Source organism: Carcharhinus amblyrhynchos, unplaced genomic scaffold (assembly GCF_965287045.1).
Source record: "Carcharhinus amblyrhynchos unplaced genomic scaffold, sCarAmb.v2.hapA scaffold_81, whole genome shotgun sequence".
Lineage (NCBI taxonomy): Eukaryota > Metazoa > Chordata > Chondrichthyes > Carcharhiniformes > Carcharhinidae > Carcharhinus > Carcharhinus amblyrhynchos.
In genome coordinates this window covers 167284-184809 of record NW_027649821.1, presented here as the reverse complement: position 1 = coordinate 184809, position 17526 = coordinate 167284, and positions in this window count along the sequence as shown.

The following is a 17526-nucleotide window of genomic DNA, read 5'->3' as shown; positions in this document are numbered from 1 at the left end:
GCTGCTGCCTGTAATTACTCCGACCAGGAGATTCAGCAGTTACAGTATGTCATGCTTGTGGTTGCGCCATCCTCATACTGTAGTTTGTAACTGCTCTGTGATGTCCATCACCAAACTTCACCTGGTCTGACCTCTCTTTTTGCTCTTCGTTCTTTAGGAGAGATCTCTGTACCTTCTTAGCTCAGATCAAACAACTGAAATACTGACATTTTCTTCACTAGATGTCAGTTTTTAGAGTTTCCGTTTTGCTTTTTCAATTTCAAGCAGCTCTTCATTCGTCCTTCTTCTCTGGAAATTGAATTTTTAGCACAGGTCTTAGCACCAAAACTTCAATTTTCTTCCACAGAAGAATGAAAGTGACACATGTAGCACAATGGAACCTGCCCTCAGGTTCTTATTCTGAGGCTGCCAAAGGCCCTAAGCTCAATATTGTTTTGATGTATTGCCAGTGGAAAAATTTCTACTTAAAAGATGAACGGGATCCTGGCTGATGCTGCAGGAATGAGAAGGCCCACTTTGCAGAACAGAAAACACTTCCATTCAGCAAAGGGTCGACTCCTGTACTGACCAGCTTTCTGAAGGGGACAGCACTGTGGATGGAATGTAGCACCTTATGAGTTTTTCCCTTGTTCCAAGATTGGGTTTTCCTGTGGTTGACACACCCTTCAGCTTCACAAAATTACTTCCAGCTATCTCTGTCTGGGAAACTCACCACTAGACTTGTTGCTGAAGCAATGGCAAAGCTAGGACCTACAGTAGGGTCTGTGTCACCTTTAGTTTGTTTAATGCTTGAGGACCTGAATCTGTCTCATGGTCCAAGGCCCCAAGAGGCAGTCTGTTACATTTGACGTGAGTGGGAATAGATGGCTAGAAACCTAACCCACAGACAAGTTAGCCTTTTCTAAACACACTGAAACTTTGACTGAAAACCTTACGGGAAAATGCACAACCCATCTATTGTACTGACTGTGGGCTGGATGAAATGATACTGTTTAGTCTCCCTCCCATCCCAATCCCTCTTTTTTTTCCTTTAGTAACTGTAAGCCATACTTAATCCTCCACTCAAAAGTACAGGAGTCGACCCTTTGCTGAATGGAAGTGTTTTCTGTTCTGGAAGGTGGGCCTTCTCATTTCTGCAGCATCAGCCAGGATCCCATTCATCTTTTAAGTAGAAATTTTTTCACTGGCAATAGATTGAAACAATATTGAGCTTAGGGCCTGTGGCAGCCTCAGAATAAGAACCTGAGGGCAGGTTCCATTGTACTGCATGTCTCACTTTCATTCACAATCGCCCACTTTCAACCCGCTCCTCCAATTGTTTCACAGTGTCATTTTTCATAATCTTATGGAACGACTAAATGGATGTCCCAGCTGTCAATCCAGCCAAGGTTGACAGCAAAATAGTTGTTTGCAACCATTCATAAGAGATAAAAAAATCAGAGGTTTACAACATGGAAACAGGCCATTCAGCCCAACTTGTCCAGGCTGCCCAGTTTTTACCACTAAGCTAGTTCAAATTGCCTGCATTTGGCCCATATTCCCTTATAGCTATCCTATCCATGTAACTGTCTAAATGCTTTTTAAAAGACAAAATTGTACCCACCTCTTCTACTGCCTCTGGCAATTTGTTCCAGACACTCACCACCCTCTGATTTGAATTAATTGTTATAAATCTGATAATGCTGCAATAAGGTGGAACTCCATTATCCACACTCTTAACATCCATCATATATCAGTATAAACACTTGGGTGAGACATCACTTCACTGCCTACTTCTTATATCTATTCCATCCCTTGTTCTGGTGTGAGACATGGCAGCATATTATTGACATTTCTGTACTATCAGCCTTGACTGCCAAGCCCAAGATATCACAGCACCAGGTATGTAACAGCAATAGTCAAGGCCCTCGATAAACCCACTAATCCCTCCATTGTGTCTCGGGAACCTCCTGGTTAGGTTGGATGTGGGAGGTCCCACTGTGTGTGTGTGTGTGTGTGTGTGTGTGTGGGTGGGCGGGTGGGTGTGTGTGTGTTTGTGTGTGTGGTTCTCTTTTAAACATGCCTGACAGCAATGACAGCGTAAATCTCTCTCTCCCTAGGAGTGAGACCATAATCGGTTAAAGCTTTTCTCTTCCAGGTGACAGTCTGGACCTTTCAATGTGATTATTTCCCTATAGTCAGGCTTCCCATCTACGTTTTATACTGAGACTGTACACCAAAACTCTCAACGGCAAGGCCATCAGGACAGAACAAAACTGGGTCCTCAGTCACTAATAGATTGAATCCAAGTAAATGAGAAAGAGTAGTGGTCCCAACATTGATTACTGGGGGGGTCTCACTCAATAATCCTCCCTTTGTCTTGAAAAAACTCATCCAGCAACTACCCTCTTTGTTCGAATTGTCTGCCAATTTCTTATCTATCTCCAAGATTTATCCAGAGTCCTAGTTGTGTAACGTGAGGTGACTGTTAATAACACAGTGGGTATAACCCAGATTTTCTCCTCTGGGCTATCAGCTGGATCAGAGTACCCTTGCTTCAGATGAAGGAGGGAACGGTTTAACTCATAAAATTCAGCATCTTTGCCTCTGACTGTGGCACAGTGGTTAGCACTGCTACCTCACAGTGCCAGGGACCGGGTTTCGATTCCCGGCTTGGATCACTGTGTGGCGTCTGCACATTCTCCCCGTGTCTGTATGGGTTTCCTCCGGGTGATCCGGTTTTCTCCCACAGTCTGAAAGACATGCTGGTTAGGTGCATGGGCCATGCTAAATTCTCCGAACTGGTGCCGGAGTGTGGTGACTAGCGATTTTCACAGTGACTTCATCGCAGTGTTAATGTATGCCGACTTGTGGCACAAATGAATAAACTTAAAACTTTTTGCAGGGATGGGGTGGGAGGGGGTGAAGCATTTTGGGACGTCTTTGCACCAAAAGGCATTGATAGATGCTGCCAGGGTGTCTGAGGGGAAGCTTTGTGTTAATACGACACCCCCAACGAGGCATGACATGAGATCTAAATGGTTTGGAAAATCCGGAAAGAAAGCATCAAATATTTTACAAAGGAAATGAAGGCTCATCACTCCCTGTCCACCTGTAAAAATTGGATCTGTTCAGTCAACCTGAAAGAACTGGCATTTCAACAACACTTTTCATGACCTTGCAATGCCCCAAACCACTTCACAGTCAATGCAATGCTTTTCAAGAGTTGATGTTGTAATGCAGGACAACTACATTAAGGGGCCAAGGTTAGTTCTCATTTCTGTATATAATCCAGATATATATATTTTTTAAACCATCTCTGCATGATGCAGTCTGAGCTCCCACAGCATGATCATTAATCGAAGCTATTATCACTCTACATGCATGTTATCATTTTATAAAGAGTAGGATTGAGAATAAAGATGGAGCAGAGGTCCATTGCTTTCTATATTGGTAAGAGAGATAAAACAAGATTCGACTCACTGACTTGGAAATGAATCAGTCAATAATTATTTAAAGTATTAAGTAACAATGGGTTGGCACAGCAGCACAGTGGTTAGCGCTGCTGCCTAACAGCGCCAGGGACCCATGTTCGATTCCCAGCTTGGGTCTCTGTCTATGCAAAGTTTGCACATACTCCCCATGTCTGCGTGTGATTGCTCCAGTTTCCTCCCATAGTCCAGAGGTGCGCAGATTAGGTGGATTGGCCATGCTAAATTGTCCCTTAGTGTCCAAAAATGTGTAGGTTAGGGGGCTTAGCGGGGTAAATAAGTGGGGTTAGAGGAGTAGGGCCAGGATAAGATGCTTTGACAGAGAGTCGGTGCAGACTCGATGGGCTGAATGATCTTCTGCATTGTAGAGACCTATGATTGAGGACTCATACCAGATACTGTAAATAAACTGTGTTCTGATGAGGAACAAAAGCACACTAAACATTAACTCTGCTTTCTCTCCTTACAGATACCAGACCTGCTGAATTTTTCCAGCATCCTCTCTTCTTGTTTCAGATTCCCAGCATCTGCCGTATTTTGCTTATTGCAGTAAATAAACTGCTGGTGCGCACATTTTATCTGGAATTTACAGCACAATTCATTCCAATTGGTTTATGTTCTGTATGAGCATCTTCCCACACTACACCATCTGATCCTATCAGTAAATTCTCCTTTTCCTCCTTTATGTTTAATTTAGCTTCCCCTTAAGTGTATCTATGGTATATTTTTCCTTTCATGGGTTGCCCAACCCTATTTGCCCTTTGAACTGAGAGTACTTAAGAGTTGCGGTGGGCCTGGAATCACATGGATGGGTCATTATTAGACTTGTATTGAATTTTCCGTGGTGGATTGGATCCTGGGACATTAGTCTAGTGACAATACCACAATGCCATCGCCTCCTCCTCGTACTGGCCTCAACCACACCCCATGGTAACAAATCCACATTCTAAACATTCTCTGGATAAAGAGGTTTCTCCTGAGTTCCTTATTGAATTTATTATTGACTATCTTACGTTTATTACCCCTGGTTTTAGATTCCTGGTAAGAAGTCTCACAACACCAGGTTAAAGTCCAACAGGTTTATTTGATAGTAAACGCCACAAGCTTTCGGAACACTATTCCTTCGTCGGGTGAGTGGACATTTGGACTTCTGCACAGTGGATATATTGTTTGAGTGTCAACCTCACCAACCCCACCCCACCCCCTTCATAATTTTAATGACCTCTGTTTGGCCGTCCCTTAGCCTCCTCTTTTCTAGAGAAAAGAATGTTTTCTAGAGAAAAGCCTGTTGAATCCTTTCTGGTGGTTATAATCTCTCAGCTCTTGTATCATCCTCATATATCTTTCTCATATCTTCTCCAAAGCTTCCATATTCTTTTTGTAACGTGGGGACTAGAACTGTGGCAAGTATTCCCAAGTGTAGTCAAATCGAGATTTTTTTACAATATAACTTTCCTGCTTTTCAATCCTATTCCTTGAAAATTAACTTAAGTGCTTTGTATTTTTAAGGCCTGGTTAACCTTTGTTGCTGTTTCGAATGATTGCTAAGTCTAAATCGCTTTGCTCCTGTACCCCAGTTAAACCTTTTTGGCAGAGGGAATAAGTAGCCTCCTTCATCCTCCTGCCAAATGCTATTGACAATATTAACATGATTTTGCTTCAGTCTTGCTCATTATTAACTATAATCCCTCGTAACTTACACTGCAAACATCCAATTTTCTTACAAGTGCAAAACAGTCTTTACAAAAGCAAGTTTGCCGTTCACTATTTGGTGCTTATGTCCTGAGAACTGACATTTCTGATTGTTCCCCAATCTAAACGTATATCTCTTGTATACTAACTCTAAATTGCTACAAGTTTTCTTGATGTTTTTACTCTAAGGTTTTTGGGCATTTCCCCAAAGCCTGGGCTTTAACTGGAAATGTTTTTAGTTCGGGAAAGTTGCATAAAGTTTTTGTCTGCCTTTGTGTCGTCTCAGTGCCCACGGTTTACAGAATATCCCAGTTTACAGCCCAGACAACCTTAATTAAACAGTTTGAGGATGTACTTCCATCATTCTCAGTATTTCAGTGTTTTGCTTTGTTTGGGGGCAAGGTGACATAGTGGTTAGCACTGCTGCCTCACAGCGCCAGGGACCTGGGTTCGATTCCCGACTCAGGTCACTGTCTGTGTGGAGTTTGCACATTCTCTCTGTGTCTGCGTGGGTTTCCTCTGGGTGCTCCGGTTTCCTCCTACAGTCCGAAAGACGTGCTGGTTAGATGCATTGGCCATGCTAAATTCTCCCTTAGTATACCCAAACAGGCGCCGGAGTGTAGCAACTAGGGGATTTTCACAGTACCTTCATTGCAGTGTTAATGTAAGCCTACTTGTGATACTAATAAATAAACTTTAGCTTTGAAACTAAAGAATGCCCTCGCAAGAAACTGGAGATTGAATAACTCGACCTGTTCAATCAGGCCCAGCATATTTATAGGTTTATTAACACCCAGTATGGACAGAAACAACTCAGATTATGGTTTCTCTGCTGAGGGAGAGAAAGAGACTTCATAGCGATTGGATTGGTGTGAATGGAATATTAAAAATTCAGGTCAAAGTCATCTTATCAGAAACATATCTGATGATTGAATTTTTAGAATCTTTGTAGTTATTTTTTGTTCATGGAAAATCTGATTGTTTAAAAGCTGAGTCAGTAAAGTAACTCATGCTGCATGAAACCTTTCCACCATTTGCTCTGAATGCACACTGGGCTGAGAGTCAGGGAACTGCTTTGATTTTCCATTCCTTCCTTTTAAGAAGCAGAAAGTTTCAACTGAAATATTTGTGCTTAAATGGGACAGAGCAGGAGCTGGCTGATGATGGGAGCAAAGGTATTGAGCAGAAAATGTGGATGTGTAAAAGACTACAAATGGGCTTGTTTGTGAGTTGCAAGTGTATGGGGACAGTAGTGAGGAAGACAGAAAGATGGAAACACAGTACAGGGTTAGGGTCTAAAGGAACAAAACTGGACCAGTTTGGGTCCCATTCTTCCAGAGCCCTACCACCCCTATCTCTGTTATATCAGCCCTCATGCTCCTAAAGCAGCAGGCCAGCCCTACTGTTCCCAACGCTCCTTCGTCAGACTGTAGCGCCACGCCCCAGATTCTGGGATTTCTCTGCTCATATTCACAAATCTCTCCTCACATTTCCACTGTTCCCTGATCCCAGTGGCTGGCCACCCAGTGCTCCCAGATCATGAAACCACTCTATCCCCAAACCCCAAGACTCCTTTTGCACTAATGTTCCTTCATGCGTAGGAACTAAGTCTCTCTTTTTGAATATTTACTAGGACTCCGTGCCAGTCCCCAGCCGCTCCCCATTCCCAATTGATCCATGTGCCTGGACTGGTGTCGTTATCCTGAGTAACACCCTGTTCTTTCACAACTTCTAGCTCACCGTAATGCCAAGGGAGTTGTACTAGTTTGCATAAAACAGCCCAGTGTTTAGTTCAGTCCAAATATTTCGCATGGGAAGTGGAATTTGTTTTACTGATAGGAATGGGGATTTGGGGTAGGAGCATTTCCAATCAACAAAATAGTAGGTTTCATTTTGCTTCAGGACTAACACTTGTCAATAAGAGAGATTGTGTGACCTCTAATTGATCTAACACACCCCTAGAAAAATCCACCTCTTATTAGCTTCAACACCATTCCACTCTGCAGCCCTAACTTCAGCACTGAAATGATATGATGTCCCTTTTCCAATTAAACAGCACATCCCCTGACCAAAGATTTTGAAAAATTCACTGTTTAATATTTTTCAGCCGCTATTAATCAAAGCTCCTCAAATTCAAAACTTCCAAACTCTGAGGATGCCATCCATCCCTGCACCCCTTCAGCCCTCACCTCCCTGCTTCCTGGTTTATTTATCCTGTCTCCCCTTCAGCTCTTGCCTTGGTTTTTCTATTTATTCATGGGATGTGGGCTTCACTGGCTAGGCCAGCGTTTATTGACCACCCCCAATTGCCCTTGAGAAGGTGGTGGAGAGCACCTTCAACCACTGCTATGGAGGTGCTGTCCTTGTGCTGTGGGTGGACTTTACTCAACATTCATCCAGGTTTTATACCGATCAAATAATTGTAAATTAGATCACTGAGTGCCAAGAATAGTCTCTTTGGATAATCTTAACAACTGTTGGCCTTTGATTCTGTGTTGCAACTGCTTGCAAATCGCCAGATAAAAGTTATTCTGCTTTTATTATTGTTGCACAATAGTCAGTGACAGCTCTATGTGGCTTGAGTTCTCCCCTTGTCCATCATTCCTGTAATTCTGAGAGTATGCGGGTCTGACGGGGTGTAAATGAAAGATAGAGATTAGATAAATGCCTCTGAATCCTGCAAAAATCCATCCTCACAATAGATGATACTGCGTCCAAATCCACACACTGTAACAATCCTTCTCACTCCCAAATAATTTCCAGGTGGAATATTAGTTGTCTTGTGGCATGAGAGATGTGGAATCAGGACCAAGTGTAGTGTTTGGGTGAATGGATTAGGAAGAGAGAGATCATTGCGCCAGTCGCACAGACACCATTCCATTGCTCCTGTCGATCATCACACTTTTCTCCTGCCACCCCCATTTTCTTTTTATTACAAACTGCTGTGGCCACAGTGACGATGGAGAAACAGCCAGTGTGAATGTATCCTGCTGTAACTCGATCCTACAGCAGGGACATAGTTACAGCAAGGCCGCTTTGCATCAGCAAGGCCCGCTCAAAATGCCATCACAGGAAATTACCACAGAAGTCATCGACAGCTGTAAGATTTATTTAAAATGATGTGAAAGAAATGCTGTGTTCAAACATTTTATTGCAGGAGAGGCATACAGAACTCAACACGTGATGTCCTTCCAGCTGTGCTCCGGTGACCTAACAGTGAGAGAAGTTGAAAGAGTGTTATTTTTAATGGAAAATGGATGGAAAAATAAATGTTATAATTGAAGCGTGGGTGGATGTGTGTGTGTGTGTGTGTGGATGTGTGTGTGTGTTTTTAATGTGGTTATGGGGGGTAGGGGAGGGGTGCTGGGATCCTGTTGATCATGATAAACAACTGACCTTTCACCCAGAGGGGTTACCCCATTCCAGGACCACTGGAGGTTTGAGTTGCTGACTCCCAGCTTGGCACCTGCCTATTGTGCAGGTCAACCGTGCAGGCGTCCATTCTCTCTGAATGATTGGTTTTATATACACTCTGCACTGAAAAACCCGAGACAACCATCAGCACAGCGATAGCAAATGAGAGTCTCTTTTCGTTTGAACTCTCCATGTGAGGTGGGATGATTGGGGAGCAACGGAGCGAGCGGTTTCTGGGTGCCGTGATGTGTCAGCAGTTTCTGAAACTGCATCGATGGCTCCTTTTGCTTTTCACAGTGACCTGAAGAAACTAAACCATCCCGCCCACCGCACACACAACAAATAATCCCCAGAGGGAGGGAGGGGGGGGAGAATCCCTTGCTCAAACTCTCACTAGCACAATGACCTGCATGTAAGGGAATTTATTTTTAAACAGGATTCAAGATTATACATGTACCTTTGTAAATTTTTTGTTTTTTTTGCTGTAAAGTTTCTCCAGTTTTTATATGTTGACTTTGAAGAACTGAGATTTATTATTTATTGAGCCAGTGAGCGATTGGCTGGCTATTTGAGGAGCTGTTCACTGATACAGAGGGAGTGGGATGAATAACTCCATAGGTTCTAAAACACAATTAACATCAGTTTTCCTTTGTGTTGACGGAGATGGATGTTTGTACACAATCTTTGACCTTGTACCTTTGCAGCTCTACCTGGGTGCCCAGGCTAGAAAGGACTGCAAGGGGTTAAAAGGGTGTGCAATGTCAGCCTAACTCTGTAATTAAAACGCATGGAAATGTAGAGACTCCATGTTGTGTGAATAATGAATAAAAAAAAGTTATGGAAAACTTGGCTCTTTTCCTTATTTCTGTACCAATTTTACATTTCTCATCCCTAGAACAGGAAGAGCTGAGTGACTTTTTCAGATCCCAGTTTTATCACTTCAAACGCCGGATCAGGGATGGTACTTCTATCCCTGAGCCTGAAGACCAAGAACTTGTTGCTCCCGGAAGAAGGAGTCACAGCGTTGAGAGCAGATTCTTAACCTTCCTGCAAAATCCTTCCAACACTCCCACACCGTTCTCCAAGAGTGGGAAGACATGCAGATCTTTTTAATGTGGCACCTAGTGTTGAGCCCAGGATCACAGGTTTATCGACTGGGAGAGACTTCCAGAGGGTAGAATTCACTTCACATTGCGCCATTCACTGTGTCAGCATGCTTAACCCACTGGCAATATCACACACTTCAAGGTCAACCACAACAGATCACAAATATCTGCTTACACGGCCGTCTTCGTAATACCAGCAGCATCTAGGTGGGAGTCCTTCTGTTATCAACTGTGAACAAACACAATGACATAAAAAAAAGTCAACATAAGTGTCAAAAGCAAACTGTCTTCCCCTTGCATCCCATGCACCTCTGAAACCGCACCCCCCCTCTATATTTCTCTTTCTCTCACCTTTTCCCACATTTCAATAATACCTCTCGGTCCGTGTTAATGCTTTATGTTGTGAGTGGTGTGTGCAGATCCAGGCAGTCAAGAGCAATGTGCCAACTCTCTGCCTCTCTCCTGCAACTATCTTCATTGCCAGGTGGCCCTGGGGAGGGAACATGTGATATGCCCGTGACAGATAGACACTGCAGGGGCTGGGGTGTATCGTCACCACCGGGAATGATATCCCAATTTGATTTTGTATGTTTCCTTTGAAGTTTTGATCTTTTTGTTCCCGTGCCCCCACCAGTTTAAGTTTATTTAGTGGAGTCACAAGTAGGCTTACATTAACACTGCAATGAAATTACTGTGAAAATCCCCCAGTTGCCACACTCTGGTGCCTGTTCGGGTACGCTGAGGGAGAATTTAGCATGGCCAATGCACCTAACCAGCTCGTTTTTCAGACTGTGGGAGGAAACCGGAGCACCCGGAGGAAACCCACACAGACACGGGGAGAATGTGCAAACTCCACACAGGCACAAGCTGGGAATCGAACCCGGATCCCTGGCGCCATGAGGCAGCAGAGCTAACCACTGTGCCACCATACCACCACTAGGAACTTTCACCCTTCCCCCACCGCCCCCCCCCCCCCCCACAATTGCTTTTTAAATTTAGTATATTGTTTTGAGTTTACTAAAAGAATATAAATGTGGGACTGTTACTGTGCCCCCACCAGGGGCTGTCACCCCTCTCAGTTTTGATCTTTTGTTTAATTCATTGATTTTTGTTTTATCAAAAAAGACTATGAATAGGGGATACCTGGGACACTGGGTTGTGTGGGAGGAGAGCTGACAAATCAATTAACTCACAATAAACAAAAGCTCGGAGTTTCAGCTTCACCAGACTTGCAGGCCTATTTCTTTTAAGGTCCCATCTGGTTTCCTTCAGAAATCATTCATCATCTCTGTTTCCACTAACCTCAATGACAGTCAGTTCCAGCTCATTGCCACATGCTGGGAAATAAAGTTCTGCCTCACAATCCCCCTGCATCTCTTTCCCAAAACCTTAAATCTGTGTCCCTTGCTCCTTGTGCAATCAGCCAATGCAAATGTCTTGTTTTATCTACTTCAAGATTTTGCACCCTTTAAAACCTCCCCTCAATCCCCTTTGATCCAAGGAGTATAACTGATTTCTTCAGCCTAACCTTGTAGCTAAAGCCTTTATTCCCCCCTCCACCCACGTATACATACACACCACACACACACACACACCCGCCCTTTTATGTACATCCCTACACCCATCCCCACATACTCACCCACACACACTCCCACCCACCCACCCCTTCACACACCCCCATACACACACACAATCCTGAGAACCATTCTGCTAAATCTTCCAGCACCCGCTCAAGGACCTCCCTAAACTGAAGAGCGAAGCGTTGAACAAGTAACTATCCCATGGAGATGGTTGTTGTAGATAGGTGTTGCTGTGTGCAGTGGGCCAGTAAGTCATCTGTGGAACAGCGTTAACACATTGTGAATAGATAATGAAGTATTATGACAACTTTGGACTGTGGCGTTTGGCAGCAAGTTTAACATTGTGTCCTGTGGATTTTGCAATGAATTAAGTGTTGGAATGATTAGGGAGACGTGTAGTATAATTAAAATAATTCACACCTCCGTTTTGGTTGCTGAGCTGAGGGAAGCCTTGCCTCTTGCCTGCACTGTGGGACATTACTGTAACCTGCCTGTTTGAATTCACACCTTCTCTTGCTGGCTTATTAACTCACACCTCTGCTGTTAATAATTATTGATTGGTCAATGGAACAAATTCACACTGAAAGAATCGGTATTTGTGTAACTATCCAAAATGCTTTACAACCAAAGGTGTACCTTTCTGAAGTTGTCATTTACTGAATGCAGCAGTCAACTTGTAGATAACACACAACGGCATAAACGATAAATAGTTTGCTTTAATCATGTTAGTTGACGGATGAATGTTGGCTGGGACATCGGGGAGGACACTCCCACTCTTCAAGATACCACCATGGGATCTTGTACATCCACCTGAGAGGGCAGACAGGATCCTGGAAAAGACAGCACCTTTGATAGTGTAGCATTCCCTCAGCACAGGGAAGGTCGGCCCTGGAATGAGACTTCATTCTCTCTCGTTGTCTTTGTCTCTCCCTTTCTCAAGATCTCTCTCAGTCTCTTTTTCCCTCTCTGTCTTTTCCTCTCTTAGTCCCTCTCTCTCTCCCTGGTTATAGGATGGTTGCAGCACAGGATCCAGCCCATTAAAATGATGAGAATTCTCTGCAAGAGCAATTCACCTAGTGCCACTCCCCTCAGCCCTCTCTTCAGACAGTTATTTAATTCCCTTTTGAAATCCTTGATTGGACCTGCCTTCTCCACTCTCTCAGACAGCACAATCAAAATGCTCACCATTCACTGCGGAGCTACACACACATACAGTTCGAAAGACGTGCTGGTTAGGTGTATTGGCCACACTAAATTCTCCCTCAGTGTACCTGAACAGGTGCAGGAGTGTGGTGACTCAGGGATTTTCACAGTAACTTCAATGCAGTGTTAACGTAAGCATATTTCTGACAGAATTAAATCACAGAATATACAAACTGGTCCATGCTGACCAAAATGCCCATCCCTCAGCCCCACCCTGATCTAGGAAGGTCAGAAGGAAGTAAAGCTGTAGGCAAGGTCCAGGATTCAGTGCCCAAACCTGCAGCTACTAAAATCCTTCAGTACAAAGTTGGCAACTGCACATTGCAAATGTGTATCCAGACTCAAAAGTGTAATATCCCACACGTATCCCTGGAACCTCATTTACCCACTGTATACAGGCCACCCGCTCGCTGACTGTTGAATGGGGTCAGAGGTTGGTCCCCGTCTCCAGAGTATGGCTGCCAACCCTCCAGGAATTGAAGATGATTCTCCAGACGTTGGAGAAAAATCATCAGGACATTAAAACAGAAACGAGAAGCAGGAGTAGGCCATTTGGCCCATCAAGCCCGCTCTGCCATTCATCTTGATCATGGCTGACCATTGAATTCAATATCTTGATCCCGCCTAGCCCCATATAAGAACATAAGAACTAGGAGCAGGAGTAGGCCATCTGGTCCCTCGAGCCTGCTCCGCCATTCAATAAGATCATGGCTGATCTTTTTGTGGACTCAGCTCCACTTATCCACCCGCTCACCATAATCCTTAATCCCTTTACTGTTGAAAAATTTACCTATCCTTGCCTTAAAAACATTCAACAAGGTAGCCTCAACTGCTTCACTGGGCAGGGAATTCCACAGATTCACAACCCTTTGTATGAAGAAGTTCCTCCTCAGCTCAGTCCGAAATCTGCTTCCCCTTATTTTGAGGCTATTTCCCTAGTTCTAGTTTCACCCGCCAGTGGAAACAACTTCCCTGCTTCTATCTTATCTATTTCCTTCATAATCTTAAATGTTTCTCTAAGATCTCCCCTCATTCTTCTGAATTCCAATGAGTATAACCCCAGTCCACTCAGTATCTCCTCATAAGCCAACCCTCTCAACTCCGGAATCAACCTAGTGAATCTCTTCTGCAGCCCCCTTGATCCCTTTAGCCCCGAGAGCTATATCTAATTTCTTCTTGAAATCACACAATGTTTTGGCCTCAACTACTTTCTGTGGTAGTGAATTCCATACATTCACCACCCTTGTCACTTCAGTTCTAAAAGGTTTACCCCTTATCTCAAACTATGACTCCTAGTTCTGGATTCCCCCCTATTGGGAACATTCTTTCTCAATCTACCCTGTCGAACCTATTAGAATTTTATAAGTTTCCATGAAATCCTGTCTCACTCTTCTAAACTCTAGTGAATATAATCATAACCGACTCAGTCTCTCCTCATATGACAGACCTGCCATCCCAGGAATCAGTCTGGTAAACCTTCGCTGCACTCCCTCTATAACAAGGACATCCTTCCACAGATAAGAACACCAAAACTGCACACAATACTCCAGGTGTGGCCTCACCAACACTCTATACAATTCAGCAAAACATCCCTATCTGCAGACTCAAATCCTCTCGCTATGAAGGCTAACATACCATTTGCCTTCTTGACTGCCTGCTGTACTTGCACACTTACGTTCAGCGACTGATGCATGAAGACACCAAGGTCTCGGTGAGTATCCACCTCTCTCAATTTACACCCATTCAATAATAATAATAATGTCTTCCTATTATTGCTAACAAAGTGGATGACCTCACATTTGTCCACATTATGCTGTATCTGCCATGCAAATACCCACACACACAGCCTGTCCAAATCACGCTGAAGCATCTCTGCATCCTCCTCACAGCTCACCCTCCCACCCAACTTTGTATCATCTGCAAATATGGAGGTAATATATTCAGTTCCCTCTTCCAAATCATTAATGTTTAATCTGAACAGCTGGGGTCCTGGCTCAGATCCCTGTGGAACCCCACTAGTCACTGACTATCAATCAGAAAAAGACCCATTTATGCCAACTCTTTGCCTCCTACCTGCTAACCAGCTTTCTACACATCTAAAGTCACTACCCATGTGTTTTAACTTTACATAGTAGTTTATGTGAGACCTCGCCAAAAGCCTTCTGAAAATGTAAATAAACCACATCCACTGGTTCTCCTCAGTCAACTCTACTAGGTACATCCTTAAAGAATTCTAATACATTTGTCAATCATGATTTCCTTTCTATAAATCCACGCTGACTTTGCCTAATTATACTACTACCTTCCAAATGCTGAGTTACGAAAACTCTAGCAACTTCCCCACTACCGATGTTAGGCTACTCAGTTTATTGTTTCCTGTTTTCTCTCTACCTCCCTTTTTGAATACATTAGCTACCCTCTAATCAATAGGAACCAGCCCAGAGTCTAAAGAATTTTGGAAAATAACCATCAATGGATCTATTATTTCCAGGGCCACTTCCCTAAGTACTCCCTTCCTCTCTCTTGCTCTCTTTCTTTCTCTCTCTCCTTTTCTCCCTCTCTGTCGCTCTCTTCCTCTGTCTCCATGTCTCCCTTTTTCCTCTTTTAGGAAGTTTCTCAAATACGACAGCTTTGACCTGCCTAATTTGATATATCCTTCGGATCTCAATATCAATTGTTTAATAATTCTCCTGTTAATTGTCTCGGGATGGTTATAATTTTTAAAGTTCTATATCACTGCAGGTTCTTATCGATTTCTCCCATTAAACCACATGGAAAAGTGTTATAAACCAAACAGACCAAAATCAATATTACAGTTTTACTGGAGGAATTTATCTAAACGATGACCAAGTCTATTCTCTGTCCCTGTTCTGTGCTGAATCGACTGCCAGAGATGTCTAATTGGCCTCAGTATCAGTTAGTATATGATGCAATAAATCAATCCAACCCCACTCCTTAGAGGAACAACACCTCCTCTTCAAATTAGACACTTTACAGCCTTCTGCACTGAGCACTGAATTCATAAGAACATAAGAAATAGGAGCAGGAGTAGGCCATCTAGCCCTTCGAGCCTGCCCCGCCATTCAATAAGATCGTGGCTGATCTGAAGTAGATCAACAACTTCGCTCCATGAACTGTCTCCTCCCCCCCCGACCCCGCTCCCTATGCACCCCCCCCCCCACCATCTTCACCCTTTTTAAGTCCTTTTTGTCCCAATACACACACACCCCGCTCCCTCCCCAATCCCACACCAGTCTCTCACGGGGCCATCTGTCACTTGTTAAGTTTTGCTTTTACAGAGTGCTGATCATTGTTCTGCCTGTAACACATTCCACTATCTTCCCTTTGTGCCACTACCTGTGCTGTCTTTAATCTTTAACATTCCCTTTGTCATCTTCGTCAGTTCTCCCCATCCCTGACTCTCTATTTCTCTCCAATCCTCTTAAACAATATCAAATTCATCGCATTTCTCCCTCTCTTTAACTCTGAAGAAGAGTCAGCTGGATTTCAAACATTAACCCTATTTCCAGCATTTTCTGTTTTTATTGCACTCCTGGTGTTGGTCGGTTAAAATAGGTGGATTTTAATACAGTAATTTTTTTTATAAATAAAAGATTTAATATTCTATTTAATAAAATAAATAATTTTAATAAAATAGGCAGACTGCTCTTTCACCTCTCTGCTGTTCCTGGGATCTTGCTCTGTCCTGAATTTGCTTCCAGGTCCCACAACCTCAAAATAACTCATTGCAAGTGAAGTGGAGCATTGTCTCAGATTTTGCCGACATTTGTCAAAGGCCAATATTGGGTGGGAAAAGTGGTGTTGAAACTACTGACAGAAATGGCTGCTTCCTCTGCCAGGTAGTCCAATTTTTGTTTTATTCACTCGGGGGACATGGGTATCATTGGCTGGCCAGCGTTTATTGTCCATCCCTAATTGTCCTTGTTCAGAGGGCACTTGAGAGTCAATCACATTGTTATGACTCTGGAGTTACGTGTACCAGGTAAGGACGGCAGATTTCCTTCCCTAAAGGACATTCGTAAACCAGATGGATTTTTCCGACAATCAACAACGGTTTCATGGTCATCAGTAGATTCTCAATTCCAGATATTATTGAACTCAAATTCCACCATCTGCAGTGGCGGAATTCGAACCCAGGTCCCCAGAACATTAGCTGAGTTTCTGGATTAATAGTCTAGCGGTAATACCACGGGGCCATCACCACCGATTGTGTTCAGCTTTCATGTTGATATGAGATGTGAATTTGCCTTTCTCTCAATATTTTCTATTCTCGTCGCTGAACCCGGCCCAGCATGGACAGGGATGGAGAATCCCTGCCACTGTGTCCAATTCTGGGTTTCAGACTTTAGGAAGGATATGAATGAGGATACAGAGGAGATTTTCCAGGATGTGGGAGTTTAGTGCAGAGACTGGGATTGTTCCCCTTTGAGCAGATTACATGTCTTAGAGGCATTCAGAAATTATGAGGAGTTTGACAGAGCAAATTCGGAGAAACCATTTATTATAACAAATAGGAACAGTAACCAAAGGCCAAGATTTAAAAGAATGGGATAAAGATCTCGAGAGAAAATGAGGAGAAACTTCTTCACACAGAAGACATTGTTAAGATTTGGAGCATGCTGATTGGAAAGGGGGTGGACTCAGAGTGAGGAGAAACTTTTCAATAGCTATTAGAGTTGAAGAGGAGTGATTGAAATAGATCTTTCAAAGAAGCAGGACAGGGGCAATGGGCTGAAGGGCCTCCTGTGCCCTGTGATTTGGAGTTTGGATGAGAAACCCATAGAAATGAGCCAGACTGTGAGTCAGTTCCTTCAAGTAAAGAGTCAGCCTATGCTCTGAATAAATGGACAGCTCCTAGTGGCACAGGGGATGGTAGGATAGGGGCTGTAGGGCAGCTCCGGGTAGGACAGGGGTTGGGATCTTTATCACTGCAGCCACACTGCCACCTGTTGATTTTGTGGAGATTGACGGTGAATTATTTAAAAATCTCGCTGGATTTCTCCGTCTGAAAGCTTTAAAGGTGAGACTGAGCATCAATGT